Genomic DNA, 16777 nt, shown 5'->3' with positions numbered 1-16777 from the left:
ACCCCAATATCTCCCAGAGTTGCCCCAGTGTTTCTAGAAGCAGTTTAATAGTTTGGGGTCTTAGATTTAGATCCTTGATCTACCTTGACTTGATTTTTGTCAAAGGTGAGAGGTAGGGGTTCAGATTCATCTTTCTACATATTTTAAAAAGAAAAGATTATTAAGAAACTATATTGCAGATTTTGTCTCCAAGTTTAGTTTGGGTCAAGGTTGGGATAAAGGCTGCTGGCTGGGTGAACTGGGTCTGTCTCTGACATTAGTAAAGTTGGGCAAAACGTAAATGGAAGTTTTCCACAGGTAACGTTCTTTTCCTAGTCTAGACTCTGAAACCACACCATGAAGTACTTCTTGCTAATATTTTTAAGCTAAGCTCCATTCACACTTGCCTCCTCATGCATAAACAACTGTCCCTTGGCCACCTTTTAGGCCAAGCAGTAATACACAACATTCAACATGGGCTACCTTTGGAAAGAAAGACCCGGGTATGGGATATTTGCAGGCCATAGAGGTGAGCCTGGGACCATTTTTGTAGGAATTCTGTGTTTTTGAAAGTTGGATTTTGGTCTGAAACTGCTGTGTCTAATAGTCCAATATGGTAGCTTCAAGATACATATGCTATTAAGAACATAATTAGTGCCACATGTAGGAATGAGAATACTAGGTTTAAAATATGTTATTAAAATTAGAAATTTTTGTAGCAATTTGACATTACTATTATATCCACTACTTTCAGACTTGCTTTCAATGCAGGCTGGTAACATGTACTGGCACTGTCTTCAGAAGAAGTTTTGAGTAGCACTGGGCCAGACAACCACGTACATCAGCCAATGAACACAAGACTGGAAGAACAGGAAAATACTTAGTTTTCTGTATTCAGTAGAGCAAGGATCTCCAACCTCCAGGCCATGAACTAATGTCAGTCCTTATTATTACACTATAATAATAATAAAATAAAGTGCACAATATATGTAATGTGCTTGAAAAATCCTGAAACCATTCCTTCTGCCCTGGTTCATGGTAAAATTGTCTTTCCAAGAAAATAATCCCTAGTGCCAAACAGATTGGGGATTACTGTATTAAAAAGATGGTTAAAGACAAAGAGATGTTTGAAAGGGAATCTTAAGAGATTTAGGAGTGATAGTGGGCACAGATGGGGTAGGAATGGGTATCATAAGTATTAAAAACTCCTAAGTAATGAGGTAAGCTGGGTCCCTGCAAAGCCTTCTGGGCTAGGTGTAATGCGTTGCCTGTAGAGGCCTTGTCTGACTAATCTTCTCCATGGGGGTTAGATCTGAGGAAAATACGTTACTGAGATCCAATACTATTGTCTCAATTCTCAACACAAACAGACCATGCATGGCTACTCATGCAAAAGATCTTGCCAGAACACAGAATAGAGTTGTGCATTTGCTTGGTTCCCTAATGGTATAGAAGTGGCTGACAACAGTTCCAGGGGTAAATATGAAAAGTGGAAATAGGGGCTGTCCAGAAGTTTCTATACAGATGTAGGATCCTGTTCTGTTTAAAAGAAAAAGGACGGAAACCCAGAGGGTCATATGACTGAGCATGTGCTGTTGTGTAAGCTGGTCTCAGTTTCACAGAGGACTCACTTATCTTTGACTCCAATGGGAAATACACACACATTGTTAGCTAGGAAGATATAAAAATTATGACACTGGCCCAAGTAATAAACAGGTAGCATAAAATTAGAAAACATTTCAATGATTTTTATCACATTCATTAGGGGAAAAACACTGTATGGTTCTATGAATAGATTCAAAAAGCTTGGGATAAAATTTGGTTGCATGCATCATAGGAATTGTTAAAACTAAACAAACAAAAGCAGCTATATATAAAAGGAAGTTAACTTCATCTAGAAACAAATGCTACCAAAAATTATTCCTCATGGTAAATTATTAGAAGCATTTCCTTTATTTCAGGGATAAAAACAAGATAATCACTCTACTCATTTCTGTCTATAATACTGATAATCATTGCTGTATGTAAATTAAGTTGTGTGTAATTATTAAAAGGGAAGAAACAAAATTGTCATTATTTACTGATCACATGACTATCTATGTTGAAGACATTCTAATATACATACTACATATTACCACAACTACAGAAAAATTGCTTGATACCAGATCAATATGTACCTGCAGCTAATTAGAAAGAATAATAATAAACTCACCATGAAAACCAACAAAATTCTGAGGTAAGCAATTATCAAAATAAGTATGAAGCCTTCATAGGAGAAAAATATGACTTTAGTAAAACATACATAAAATAATTTAAATAAAAAGAAAGATATACCATGTTTATACATAGGATATTGAAATTGCAGCTATTGTGTAATCCAGTAATTTTATTTCCAGGCTTATACCTTTGAAAAGTTCTCAGACAATGAGGACTGAGATATGATCTAGGATATGAATTGTAGAACTGTTTACAATAAAACAATAAAAATAAAATAGCTTGAATGTTGGTGGGAATGCAAATTGGCCCAGTCACTGTGGAGAACAATATGGAAGCTCCTCGAAGATCTGGGCATAGAACTACCATATGATCCAGCAATCCCACTCCTTGGTATCCACCCAAAGGACAGAAGAATACTTTATCGGAAAAGTGCTTGCACATCTATGTTTATTGTGGCATTATTCACAATTGAGAAGACATGGACCCAACCTAAATGTTCATGAACAGATGAATGGATTGAAAAAGTGTGGCACATATACTCAATGGAATACTAAAAAGCAATAAAAAAAAAAACAGTAAGATCCTGGCATTTGATAGAAAGTGGATGAATATGGAAGATTTACTGCTGAGTGAAGCAAACCAAGCTATAAAAGAGAGATATTGTATGTCTCCACTTAATATATACTGACTGTCGGCACTCTATGACAAAAACTGAAAGGCTAGAAGATATAGAAGCATGGAAACTAGTTATGGATACTGGAGCCAGTGTGGAAAGAGGGTGGGAGAAGGGGGAGAGTATGAAGAAAGAAATTAAGGATAAAAATAGGCAAGATATTTATGGGACACAGAAATGGATAATGTTGTCTGTTGATGATAATGTGTATAGTATCCTCAATTGAACAGATGTGAGGTGTATTTATGTTAGGTAAATTCACTTTACAATTTAAAAAATATATTGTATTTAAATGTATAAAATAATTTTTAAAAAACAAATTTAAAAATGCCAATCAATAGAACTCTCTCTCTCCGTCATGATACATTTTTGCATAGAAAACAGAAAAATATGTCATGACTTCCCCAATAGCCTAATAGATATACATGTATACATGTACATCCTATACATGTATGTAAACATATATTTTATAGTATACACATATTTATTACAATAATAAAATAAAAGGGGATACTATATGGCATTTAAAATGAGTAAGCTAGGCCTATTTGTATCAATAAGTATGACTTGAAAGCAATGGAGGTTGAGAAACGGAGGTTGTGAAGAGATATACAGAGTGTGATGCTATATCAAATTTAAAAACAAACAGAAAAAGACTGTATAATTTTTTTAAAGAGAGATTTTTGCAATCCCTTCCCCTCTATTTTCCTTTCCAGATTTTGGGCATGCACACAAATGCACCCAGCATGACTTTTAAGCTGCTGAGTCTGGGACTCAAACCGTGGTCAACTACATGGGAGCCCAGTAATGTTACCATTATGCCATCTGCTGGTCCCAAAGAATGTATACTTTTAAATGAATAAAATTTTAAGTAGTCTTTGACTGGGAAGAATGGACAATAAATTTATAATGGTAGTTAATTCTAGGTTGGAAGGAAATGTCAAGGGTGATGGCATCAGCTGCATGTGTAGTATTTTATTTCTTAAAAAAGAGAAGGGCACCAGCGGATGGCATAATTGCTATGCTGCTAGACTCCCACAAAGCCAACTGTGGTTTGACTCCCAGACCCAGTGTCTTGAAACTTACGCCAGGCACATGTGCATGCATGCCCAAAATCCCAAGAGAAGAATGGAAAAAAGGGATCACAATGTGGCCATTCCCTCAGAAGGTGATTTCTCACTTTCTGTCTCTCTCTTTCTCCAGTGAGCGCACGAACCCTATAGCAAAAATCTATCTTGAAAAAATACAAGGAGGGGGAGGTCCCAAGTGGTAGTGCAACAGTAACACAACTGGATACACATGAGAAGGGTCCTAGGTTCACATCCTGGAACCTGCCTTCCTGCCAGGCTAGCTAAAACTAGGGAGGGACTGCAGTATGAAGACCTACATGTCGGCTTACCTATAGGCCATGTAGACCTATTCTCTCTCTCTCTGTCTCTCAAAAATAAACTTTTTAAAAGGAAAATATTAACTGTGTAGATTCTTCAATTTATTTCGTTTGTATGTGTTTCATTGTAGCAGTCCTATGCTCTCCAATGGCGCAATCACCTGCTTATCAGGAATTGTATGATATACTTTTGCTTCTTCCAAAGCCCTGAGCACAGTGCCATACTCACAGGTGATGTGCAGTGAGTGCACTAATTTTAATTCTGTTGAAAAACAGGCAGTGCTCCAAGTTATAGTGAAGATCAATAGAGGAAGTCTCTTGGAGATTGTTAGTGACTTTCTCACTATAATCCTAGCATGGCTTTTCATTGAACTGTTTGTACTTCAGGTGTTTGTTTGTTTGTTTTTCACCATTAAAACTTGAATTCCAAAATAAATAATCAGCTATGTTAACAGTGCTGACTAGACTGTGGTGACTTCTTTCGACTAATTTTTTTGTTTTGTTTGTTTTTGAGATTTTTGCTATAGGGCACATGCACTCACCAGATAGACAGAGAGAGATGGAGAGCTAGCAAATGAGAAATCACCCCCTCCCCCAGGGGGATGCCCATGCCACAACCCTTCCCTTCCATTCTCCTCTCAGGATTTTGGGCACTCATACACAAGTGCCCAATGTGAGCTTCAAGCTACTGGGTCCAGGACTCAAACCACAGTCAACCATGTGGGAGTCCAGTTACATAACCATTATGTCAACTGCTAGTTTCCAAATAACTTTTTGAGATTCCTAAATGTGCAGCTGTCATATCCCTGACAAAGATGTCATTTTCAGATTAATTCATCATTTAAAGATCCTGAATATTTGTTACTCTTCTAGATATCTTTTCAGGGGCTTAAGAATTTGTTGTAAAATTTTCACCAGGCTTCATAGCAGAGAAATAGTAATAGGTCCTCTGTGAAGATAAGTATATTGAAAACATAGTTGACTCCAAATGCAGTGTCCATAGTGGTCTACCTGTTAAACGTCTGTGCCAATCACATGGTCGCACACCATCAGAGGTTTTGAAAAAAGAACAACTGGTCACTTGGCACAACTTAACCTAAACCAATGATGGACCTGGATCACCAGAATCAGGTATCCCCCACTCAGTGGGAAGCTAGGGATTTGTGAAGGCAAATAATCCAAACAAACGAGACAGATGAGTATGGGCACCAGGAATCCATACATGGAACCAGATATAGACCCTTCCCGAGACAGTCAAGAGTTGAATCAGATGATGAAGTTGTAGGTACAGGGATGGAGATGTCCAGTTTTAGGAAATATGCCAAGAACCCAGTCACATGAGGTCTTCAGAAAGTTCATGGAAACTGCATATTAAGAAAAAGCTATGCACAGTTTTCAAAAAAGGTTTTACATCAAAATAAACCATACGTTTATTCCATGTTCTGCAAACTTTTAAAAGTTCCTTTGAGGGAGAAAAAGTTCCTTCGTACTGAATGTATGAGGCAAGACAAGTGAATGGATGAAAAATTCAGCTTCAGAGAAATGAAGATCAAAGATCAGTGATTCAGTCTACCATACGGAACGAAAAGTATTTCATCCCCTAATACACACACACACACACACACACACACACACACACACACAGTCTCCAGCATCTGAATTACTTAATAATTTCTTTGGACCGAAATACTATTTTTGATTAAAACTCAGTTAAAATGTAAATATCTTACCTGGAGGTGAACAAATAGAGCATTTAATAGTAACAAATAAAAAGAAGGTAATGTTTTCTTGAGTAGACTGTACTGCATAAACCTCCACAAGGTAGCTCTTGTTATCTCTAGGTATTACATGAGGAAACTGTGGTTCAGCAAAAAGGTAATTAAATATTGCTAAAGGCTCCACAGTTGTCAACCAGGATTTATATTCAGGCCCCTGGGACAGCAAATCCTTGCACTTTTCATTATAGCATGCTGCCTCCTTATCAGTGTCATAGAGAATAGGGCAGGCCCTGAAATTAGCAAGTAGGAGAGCATGCTGATGAAGAGTGAGAAGCAGACCAAACCAGGGAGCCCCTATTTGGGGGCATGAGTAGAATCTGCAGCAGATCTAGATCCCAAGGGGAAGACAAACCTACTTCACAATTTGATCTATGACTAGCCACTATTAAACTTATTAATCTTTTTTTTTAAGGTTTTTGCCATAGGGCATGTGCACTTACTTACATGTGCACACATGCACCTGGTGTGATTTTCCTTCCACTGGGTCCAGGACTTGAATCACAGTTGGCCACGTAGGTATCCAGCATCTTAACCACTATGCCACCTGCTAGTACCCAAACGTATTCATCTTATAGATTTGTCATGTGATTCTTCATCCAAAACAGGGTAGAGCAGTTGCTTAAAAGTCCCATTGACCTTCATTGCTCTTCTGATGATCTTCATGTTCTCCAACATTTCAGCATTCAGTATCCCTCCTCCTTCCCAGCCCACTCTGAAAATAAAAATTTCCAATAGACATTGTAAATTGAAAGAGCTACTGGTTGGTTCTGGTTCTGAGATTAGCATCAAGGCTAAATAAATAATGTAATGTTTCTAATCACAGAGCCATGTAGATACCAATTAGGATGGCATTATAGGGATTACTCATGTTGATCTCTGTACCTGAGATCAAACTCAGCTAATTTACCACTCTTGTTTTAATTCCATCAATTAGAGAAATAAATTGCCAATAAAATCTCACCTTCTAAAAAGATTTGTCTAAACCTTTTATAAAGTACTTTGAGAGAAGCATAGACAACTTCCTAAGTGAGTAATTTTTCAAGTTTGGGCAGGAGACACTGAAAAACACTGTTCCAAACAATAGCAGAACATTAAGCCAAATAGGAAAAAAAGAGAAATGGGAAAGCTTTACTGGAGCCTTCTGACACAAAGAATTTTGGCCTAGAATAGGGTTCAGAGAAGAAACACTGAACAATCCCAAGAATGTAAAAATTCTCTGTTGAAAATGATGTATATAATAGCATCCCTTATTAGATTGTTGCCAATGGCATGCATACTTTGAAAAACTATATTGTGTACTACAGAGATGTACAATGAGGGAATGAAAATAAGAAATCACAAAATAAAACTTAAAAAAGAATGAAAATAAACATAAAAACTAAAAGCTATAATTAGAATATAAATTTTTTTTAAGTTTCTTTCTTTCTTTCTTCCATGAGATAGACAGACAAGGTACTCCCAAGAGGATCTTCATGCTGTGATCTACCTGAATCTAGGAATGTGCATGTACCTAATATACACAGGGAGTTCCCAGGACATGAACCCAGGACTTTCTCACTTGGGTCCAGTTGCATTACCACTGCACTGCTATCTGACTTTAGAACCAATTAAAATGAACTAGCATAAAAAGACTGACCCTTTTAATTGATGTGTGCATTTGGTCACCAAGTATTCACTGAGTGCCAACTAGGTGCTGAGTTCTAGAAAGACAGGAATATGGTCCCACCTTCATGGAGCTAGCAGTTTAATTGAAGAGATAATTGTTATATAAATATACACATATATAAGTACAAAGTTATTGGAGTAAGAGGAGACTTGAGGGCATGAAATAGGATGACATAAATTCAAATGAAAAGATCAGAAAAGTGATTCTTAAGGGGGGATTTGAGTAATGGATTAGCATTAGTCAGGTGGAGAAGAGCAGAGAGATCATTCCAGGCCAGATAAATGGTCTGTGAAAAGGTCAGGAGGCAGGAAAGACACTGAAGAATCTGAAAGAAGGTTAGACCACACAAAGAGAGTGATACTTACTGAGTACAGATTTTGGATCAGGTTCCATTTAAAGTATTTACTTCCTGCATTATCTCACTTAACTGACTGAACTCCATTTTATTGCTTTGACTTCATGAGGTCAAGTCACTTGCCTAAGGCCATAGAATCAGTAAGCCTTCTGTTCTAGTACTCAAGGATACCATAAAACTCTGCGTAGAAATCACCCAAGTCTGCTTTTTGAGGGGAGAAGTATATAGAGAGAACATTGGTGGCACTGGTGGGCTCACTAAAGTCTCTTCCAACCTGTAATCAATACCCATTGGCCCAAGGCTTTGTGCTCTACACTTTGTGACCATCTGGAGAGAGATCTCCAGGTTGCTTTAGCAATGTGCTATGGTTGATACACCACTTCTACAGTCCATGAGCAATGTCACATACAACCACTCGGTGGACTAAAAGGAAAGAGAATAGGACCGTACAGAGTAGGCAGACTTGCAATAATGCAGAACTGAGAGAAGTAGAAATGATAAGGAAAGTGATGGAAAGAGGGACTGTGAAGAAAGCCTGGCTACAACTGAGCAACTGACTGCATGAATGGAGCAGAAGCAAAAGAGAGGGATAGATCTCAACTATTTTCAAGAAGCTGCATCTGAGTGACTGACCAGGAGGGATAAAGCACTGTGAAAAGAAAGAAGTCAAAAGGAGAAACCAGTTCATCTACATGATGAAAGTGAGGTGGAAGGTCATGGATGTGGAGAAGAAGCTGATTAACATAAGCCCAGGGGTCTCCAGTCCTTATGTTACTGGCTCTGTTCCCATGGCAAACCAGGAACATGTAGCTCAGCCGCCATGTTCTCATCCTGAGGGTGGATCTGGTCTTCATGTTATTCTTTTCACGTCAAGACCAAGGTGAGACTTGGTGAGTGCTCCAAGTCCCAGTAGTCCTCTTGTGGAGCTCAGAAAGGCAGTCCAATAAGCATCAATGGGTCTCCTGTGCTCTGTGAACCTTGAATACACTTCCCTCATGATTCGTGTCACCTTGTCCTGAAACTCCCTTTTGTGTGTCTCAGTCTTCCCAGACAGGCTGAGACTCACTAAGAGTGAGGACTGTCTAATATCTTAGTCTGGTTTGCTTCCCTAGCGTTTATTGTGTTTCCTGGACTTGCCAATGGGAGTCATGATGGTGTTTGGCAAAGGCTTGCTTCTCAATGCCTGTCCCCATTACCCTTGCTTGAAGGATGAGTGTGGGAGAGATGATGAAACATTGTGGTTTGAGATCAACAATCTTAGCTCTAGAAAATACCTTCCAGTCAGATCTTATTATACAGGTGACAAAATTCAAATCCCAAGACAGAGATGAATTATTCAAGATGGCAGAACTAGGTATTAATCACTCATTACCTTTTTCTCCAACAGACACTAACACCAAAGTGCTTCTTTCCAAGGTTACTTCTTCATCATGATTGTCTTAGTCCATTTTCCATATTGCTAACAGAAATACCCAAGACTGGGTATTATTCAAGATAATAGAGGTTGGGCCAGCATGTGGCATAGTGGTTAAGGCCCTGGACCCCCACATGACTGATCACAGTTCAAACCCCAGACTCAGTAGCTTGAAAAATCACCCTGGACGCATATTCATGAGTGGCCAAAACCCCAAGAGGAAAATAAAAGAGGAAGGGTTGCAGCCTGGCCATCCCCCTGGGGGTTGATTTCTCACTTTTCCTCTCTCACTGCCTTTCTCCAGTGAGTACACGCTCCCTATGGAAAAAAAAAAAAAAAGGGTTTATTTTGACTTATGATGCTGATGCTAGTGGTTGGAAAGTTTAAGTCTACAATGTTAGCTACAACATGGTGGAGGGCAGTCTTGAGCAGAACAGTTGCCTGTAAGTTTTCTTCTCTCACTGTGGCCTTATTCCATCTGCTTACATACCCACCAGAACTCAATCAGAGCAGCCCTGTCCGGTGACTTTATTATATTCGAAGTCTCCACCCTAGGGCATCATGAAGGAGTTAAGTTTCCACTTACTGATTTTACAATAAAATCAAATCCCAATATCTGAATTTCTGAGGATCATCCAGTCTCCATCAACTAAGCCCCATCACCTTCCAACCTCAAATTCCAAAATCTGAAACACTGGGGACAAGCCATTATCCAAATCACAACAGTGGTTTCTATTCCAAAAACCAAAATGCCTAAGGCTTCCGTCCGAGAGGCTAGGAAGAGAACACAGAGCCAAGAGCACATCCTCTTAGCCTCTGCTTTTACTTGAACCTCTCCTAGTGAACTGTAAGTACATAACAAGTATATTAATGACTGATTCCCTGCAGTGTAGGCACCATAAAAGCAAAACAAGGTCTGGGTTGTGCTTCTGTATTTATGGCTATGGCAATGTGCTTGATACAGTCTGGTAACAACAACAAAATACTATTTGCATGACTGAATAAATAAATGCATAGTTTCTCCCCTCAATTTATCTATCTATCTATCTATTTATTTATTTATTTATTTCATGAGTGAGAGAGACAATAAGAGAGAAACAGACAGCACCCCCAACAGGGTCTTGACACCCAATCCACCCCCAGCCAACCAACCCTGGGTGATGGGTACCTCCATACCTGGCATACTTGGGGAGGCCTTGACACCCAATCCACCCCAGTGCCAGCCAACCCTGGGTGATGGGTACCCACATATCTTGCATATTTGGGAGGCCTCCAGATATGAACCTGGAACCTTTCCAATCCACCCCCAGCCAACCAACCCTGGGTGATGGGTACCTCCATACCTGGCATACTTGGGGAGGCCTCCAGATATGAACCTGGAACCTTTCTTTGATAGTCAGTCTGGCAGAGCGTTGTGTCTACCACTGCACCATCATCTAGACCCCTCCCCTCAATCTGCAGTCCAAGAACTCTATCACGCCCCAAGGAATTTCAAGTTTAACTTCTTTTGTACCCATTGATTTATATGGCCCCAAATTCTAAGTAAATAATAATTGGTTAGACCCAGTGCCAGGAGAATTGGTATGGACTGGATCTATTTAGGGCTTATCAATTATCTTGTGTTGGCATATACAGTTAGAGCTAAGCAGTTTCTTTTTGTCTCAGGCTTTGTGAAGGAACAACATGCATTATTTAAAGAGCAACAACAAAAATAAACCCTTGTAAATGTTGAATGGTATCCTTTTGCAGGCAGAAGATTAATATGATAATAACATTTTGAATATGAAAAACAGTCAGTGAAATGCAAACCTGGCTAAGAGAAATTGCCTTCCCTCTTTCTCAGAGAAGAGTCATAGGAGACTGAAGAGCAAATTATTTTTCTTAGCTCCAGGTCCTTCAGGGCATCAAAGCTTCCTGAAAAGGATTATGCACTATGGAAAGTGTTAATGTATCTTATTATTCCATTTTTCTCTGATGAATTCTTTGGAATCAATAAAGGTTCTTAACGGTTAAGAATTTCATTAGGCTGCAATGCAATACCAGGAATCTCTCAGATTTATGCAACACCTATCTTCAGCAAGCTCTTTTGAAGCAATCCTAGAGGATAAAATAGGTTCCCCTGCTGTGTGAATCCAGTGAATCATGTCGATTTAGGGTGTTTTTCTCCTTGTGGATTCACTGAACCTTGGGTAGGAGAGTGCTTACACAAGTACTGGAAGTGTTTTGAATGTTTACATTGTTGTATGTTTTTAACATGTATGTTTTCCTTAAGTATGTGTTCAAAGAGAGCCTGAAAGATGAGGAAAAAATTACTACTACTCTTTGATAGAGAACTTGACTTTGTATTTAGCTGGGAAGATGAGACAGGGAGATGGGATAAGTGGACTAATTCTGCAAGACAAGAATGCAATAAAAAAAATCACAAGGTAGCTCTTTGAACAATCAGCTCATGAAGTATAAAGCTGGAAGAACTGAGGTGGGGGCGGTGCTCATTTCCATCAGAGCTGGCATTTTCTGAGAAGCAAAGAGTTGACCTTGAAGGGAAGAAATCTGATTAGTAGAAATGGGGACTAAGACTATTCCAGGAGACATCCAGGGATGACACAGCATTTGTGTTGATTATGCATTTCCTGCAAAGCTGTGTGTTTCATATTCATTCGTGAAACCAACCATTAATGATGGAACCTGATTGGGTATCATCAGATCAAGGAAAGAAATGAAGGTCAACATTCTACCTGTGCTGAGGTGCCTGTCTGAATTGCCAAAGCACCTGCTATATAATGATTGTACACCCTGTTTTGTGAGCCTTAACTGTAGAGAGGATCCTGTAACTAGAGTATTCTTTTGCTTCATGATTTAGTCATCCTTTGATCTCTTAATGATACTAGGGTCTTTTGATAAAATAACCTGCTCCAACGTAAGACAGAATAAAACAGGTCTTTTTAAAATTCTTTTTCAAAACTAATTTAGAAAAATAATAATTGCATATATTTATGGGGCACAATGTAATATTTTTTATCCATATACACATTATAGAAACAATCAGGCTTACTAACATATCTGTCACCTCACTACCATCACATTTTTGTGATGAGGATGTTAAAAATCTATTTTTTGAAGCAATTTCAAAATACACAGTAAATTACTGTTGGCTGTGGTCACCAACCCATGCAATAGATCATTAACACGTATTCCTCCTTCTCTGAGCCCTACTAATAATAAGCAACTAGAAAAAAGTATACAGATTTCTCATTATGAAGCTGAGCCATCTATAGCAATGCAAACCCATTCATACATTTGTGTTCATGTGGCAGGATTTACACCACACACTCGCTTCTCTCAACCTTCTGAAACCCTGGTGCTGAATGTTGTGAGAGATTTCGCAGCTTGGAGTCAAGCTAATTCCCTGGAAATAAGAATACTCTCCACATGAGCACAAGTCAGGGAAAAGAGAAGGAATTAGCTGATGGACAAAAACCAAGAAAGCTGCCAGGGGTGGTGGCGGGAGAGAGAAGGGAGAGAGACAGGGTGGTTTGGTTCAATCCATGCGTGTTTATTCAACATTTTGCTTTCCCCTTCTTGTATCCACAGGACTTGTTCAGGAAGTACAAGTACATGTTTTGAGAGACATAGCACACGTGCTTCATTTGACAGGGATTTTTTCCCCTCAGGTGCAATCAATTCTTCCCCAGTGCAGTGACAGCATAACAACCCTTACAATGACACTTTGGGTCTCTTCTCTTTCTACCAGGGATGGTTTCCTTTGAACCCAGTGCCTTCCAACTTCGATCTTCTCTTGTTCTTCACCTTGGTGCCTGAGAATATCAGTCATTTTCTTAAAGTTAATAGGAAGATTATAGTAAAATCTATCAGGAAACTTCTATGATTTGATGAACACCCCCTCTTCCACCTCCATACTTATTAATTTCAGTTCTAATCGCTTTACTCTTCATGTAAAACAAAACATCTAAATTTGTTCCTCATAATCTGTGTCTACCTTCAGATTCCTAAAAATACCTCAAAACATGCATAAACATAAGGTTTTGAGAAGCAGGCATTCTCTCTTAACCCTTAGCATTTTTCAACTTGAAAATTTTGTTGTCAGAGAAATCAGATGCAAAACATTCTCCTTTTAGCCAAAGAGACACTTCCCATATCTTTATAATGCCGCTTATTCAAAGGAGATTTTCTTATTTTTGTTTTGGACAACATTAATAGTGCCATTTATTTCTTTTCTTCTTTTCCCTTTAAGATTCTTTTTCATCTGTTCTTGATGTCTTCTGAATACATTTCTTACTAGCAGAAAGCTCTGCATGATAACTAGAATCTTAGCCTTCCCAGGCTATGTGGCACTAGTGTTTAACTTTTGTTAGCTGATACCAGTAGGCTTTTAATAGGGAAAAAAAGAATTGCAAATAGAAAATTAGAAAGAGGTTAATTGTCTCTCTCTCTCTCTCTATCTCTCTCTCTCTCTCTTTTTTTTTTTTTTTTTGTCATAGGGTGCATGCGTTCACCACCAGAGAAAGGGAAAGTGAAAATTCACCTACCTGGGGGATAGTCACAGCACAGTCCCTTCTCTTCCATTCTCCTCTTGGGATTTTGAGCATGCACAAGCACCTGGCATAATTTTCAAGCCGTTGGATCTGGGATTCGAACTGCTCAGTCGACCATGTGAGAATCCAACACCTTATCTACCATGCCACCTACTGTTCTTAATCAAATGTTCACATACCAATCTGTGGACTCCCTAGAAGTTTGTAAGTGGGCCACCTAAATGCTTACATTGTGCATTATCAAAAGAAAAACTGCCAGAAAGCATTACGCAACCTCCAGGACTTTCTTAGAAATGCTAAACATGGTTTCAGCCAACCTTTCAACTAATTTATTTACTTATTTAGAGGCAGGATCTTGCTATTTTGCCCAGGCTGGCCTTGAACTAATCATTCTCTTTCCTCAATCATCAGAGTAGTTGGGACTGCAGGTGTGTGCCACTATACCTGTTTCTACTTCTTAAATAAAATACTCGGGAAGCACATACAGCATAATACAGAGGACAGTGTGTCACACGGAAACAGCATTGGATGGAGATTCTACTCCCTGACATGCCATCAGTCTACGTCCTTGGACTGATCTTATCACTTTTCTGTGGCTTGGCTTTTCCATTTGTAGAATAAGAGCTTGAATGAAAAAAAATCAGCTTTTCTAGTTTTAATAAACAGTGAAGTTAGCATTCTAAGGTGATTGCCAGTAATGTTATAGAACTGAATTCTGAGCCTGAGTTTCTTTCCGTGGTTAAGCAAGTCTGAAACCTTCCTCACACAGAGTCAGAAGGATCACCTTCTGCCCTTTGGTCAGTTGCCTTACCTTTGGTACAGAGGGACAGTGCAGAGAGCTGGAGCAGGTAAAGGTTGGGGACTGCTCTTGTTTAATCAAGGATAGAGAGACCAGCCTGAGCTCTGTAGACATACCATCATAAGCCATATGCTGGGATTCTGAATCAACACATGGACTTCATTGATAGTTGAATGAAGTTTGTTTGATTCGGGGTTTCTTTGGGGGGGGGGGGGAATTTTTGCTATAGGGCACGTGTGCTCACTGGAGAGACAGAGAGAGATGCAGAGAGAGAAAGTGAGAAATCAGCCCCAAGGAGGGGTGGCCACACCCCTCAATCTCTTCTCCTCTGTTCTCTTCTCAGGATTTTGGGCACAGGCACATGCGCCTGATATGTGTTTCAAGCTACCAGGTCCAGGACTCGAACCACTTTCAGCCATATGGGAGTCCAGTGCCTCAACCACTATGCCACCTGCTGCCCCTTGTTTGTTTGGTTTTTTTTAATGGGACTAATTGCTTTAATGGATGACAGAGTTCATTGTAGTTTCTATTCATCTACCTTATAATCTTTGAGGGGATGATTGCTTTACCTCTATCCTGAAGGCACTAGTATTTCTTACTGGATAGGTGCATAGGTTTCTGTATTTTCCAAGAAAAATATCATGGACTATGTGAAATGTTGCCATGGTCAGCTCCTCCACATACAGAGATGCCTGTGGGTACCATACACCTGAATGATAAAGCCCTTCATTTCTAAGACAGTTAGCCTCTTCCCCTGCCTCTCTTTCAGTCCTGGATCAGTGTGCTCTCTAATTGTATACACACCCCTCTGTCTTTCCAAAAGTGCTGTCTCTGTTATAAATGGAAGAACCTGGGACTCTTGGCCACTTCAGGTGACATGTCTGACTTCATCTTGTTACTTTTTTTGGCCTGTGTCTAGGGCATCAAAATGAAAGGCTGTCTGGGAAGTTTATCATTCTCAGGCTGGTGAACACCACGTCAGGTTCACATGAAGAAATCAGTGTTTTCCCTGAACCCTTCTTGGTCCTGTCTGAGCTCATATTTATTTGTGATGTGGTACAGACAGCCTCATGTCTGCAACACATTTGAAAATAGACAATAAGCTTGAGATATTTACTAGTTTAGCCAGTGGAAATCATCTTGTAGCTGGAATTACTGGAGGGCAGAGCAAGGCCATTTTGATCTGCTTTCCCTCAACCACCTACTCGTTAATATCATTTATGATCAAAACATGAACCTATAATCTTTGTGTTGTAAGTTTTTACACTGTATCTGGAGTTTGGAAAGAAATAGAGAGGGAAATTTAAAAAGGAGAATGCTCTGAAGGAATGAGGGTGAGCTGTCTGGAAAATCATGTTCTTTATGTAAGAAAATGAAGTAATTTTCCATGAATATTCACACTCAAGGAGAGCAATTTGTCCTTCTTTGATTGTGTTCCTACTTTGATCCATTCCCCTAGATCAGATATTGGACGCTTTTATATAAATGACGACCTACCACCAGTCTTAGGATATTCTAACATTTCTTTCATGAATGGAGTAGTGTTAGAGTGAGAATTCTTTTACTTTTCTTTTTTTTTTTTTTTTGAGAGTTCTTTTGTTATAGGGTGTACGTATTCTCCAGAGAGACAGAAATGGAAAGACAGAAAGGAAGAAATCTCCCTCCAGTGGGACTGGCCACTCTGCAATTCCTTCTCTTCCATTCTCCTCTCAAGATTTTGGGCACACACATGTGCCTGGTGTGAGTTTCAAGCTACCAGGTCCAGGATTCAAACCTTAGTCAACTACATGGCAGTCCAGCACCTCAACCACCATGTCACCTGCTGGCCCTAGAGTAGTAATTCTTTACCTTCCAATTACTTACTAGATAGGCCTTACCTAGCACCTTACTTACATGCCTAAGATCATCTTGGTTTATGTATATTTTCCTGGAATAATTAGTAATAACATCTTCTTT

This window comes from Tupaia chinensis, unplaced genomic scaffold, assembly GCF_000334495.1.
Source record: "Tupaia chinensis unplaced genomic scaffold, TupChi_1.0 Scaffold000101_1, whole genome shotgun sequence".
In the NCBI taxonomy this organism is placed as follows: Eukaryota; Metazoa; Chordata; class Mammalia; order Scandentia; family Tupaiidae; genus Tupaia; species Tupaia belangeri.
The sequence above is the reverse complement of the archived record's forward strand: the minus strand, read 5'-3'. Positions refer to the sequence as shown.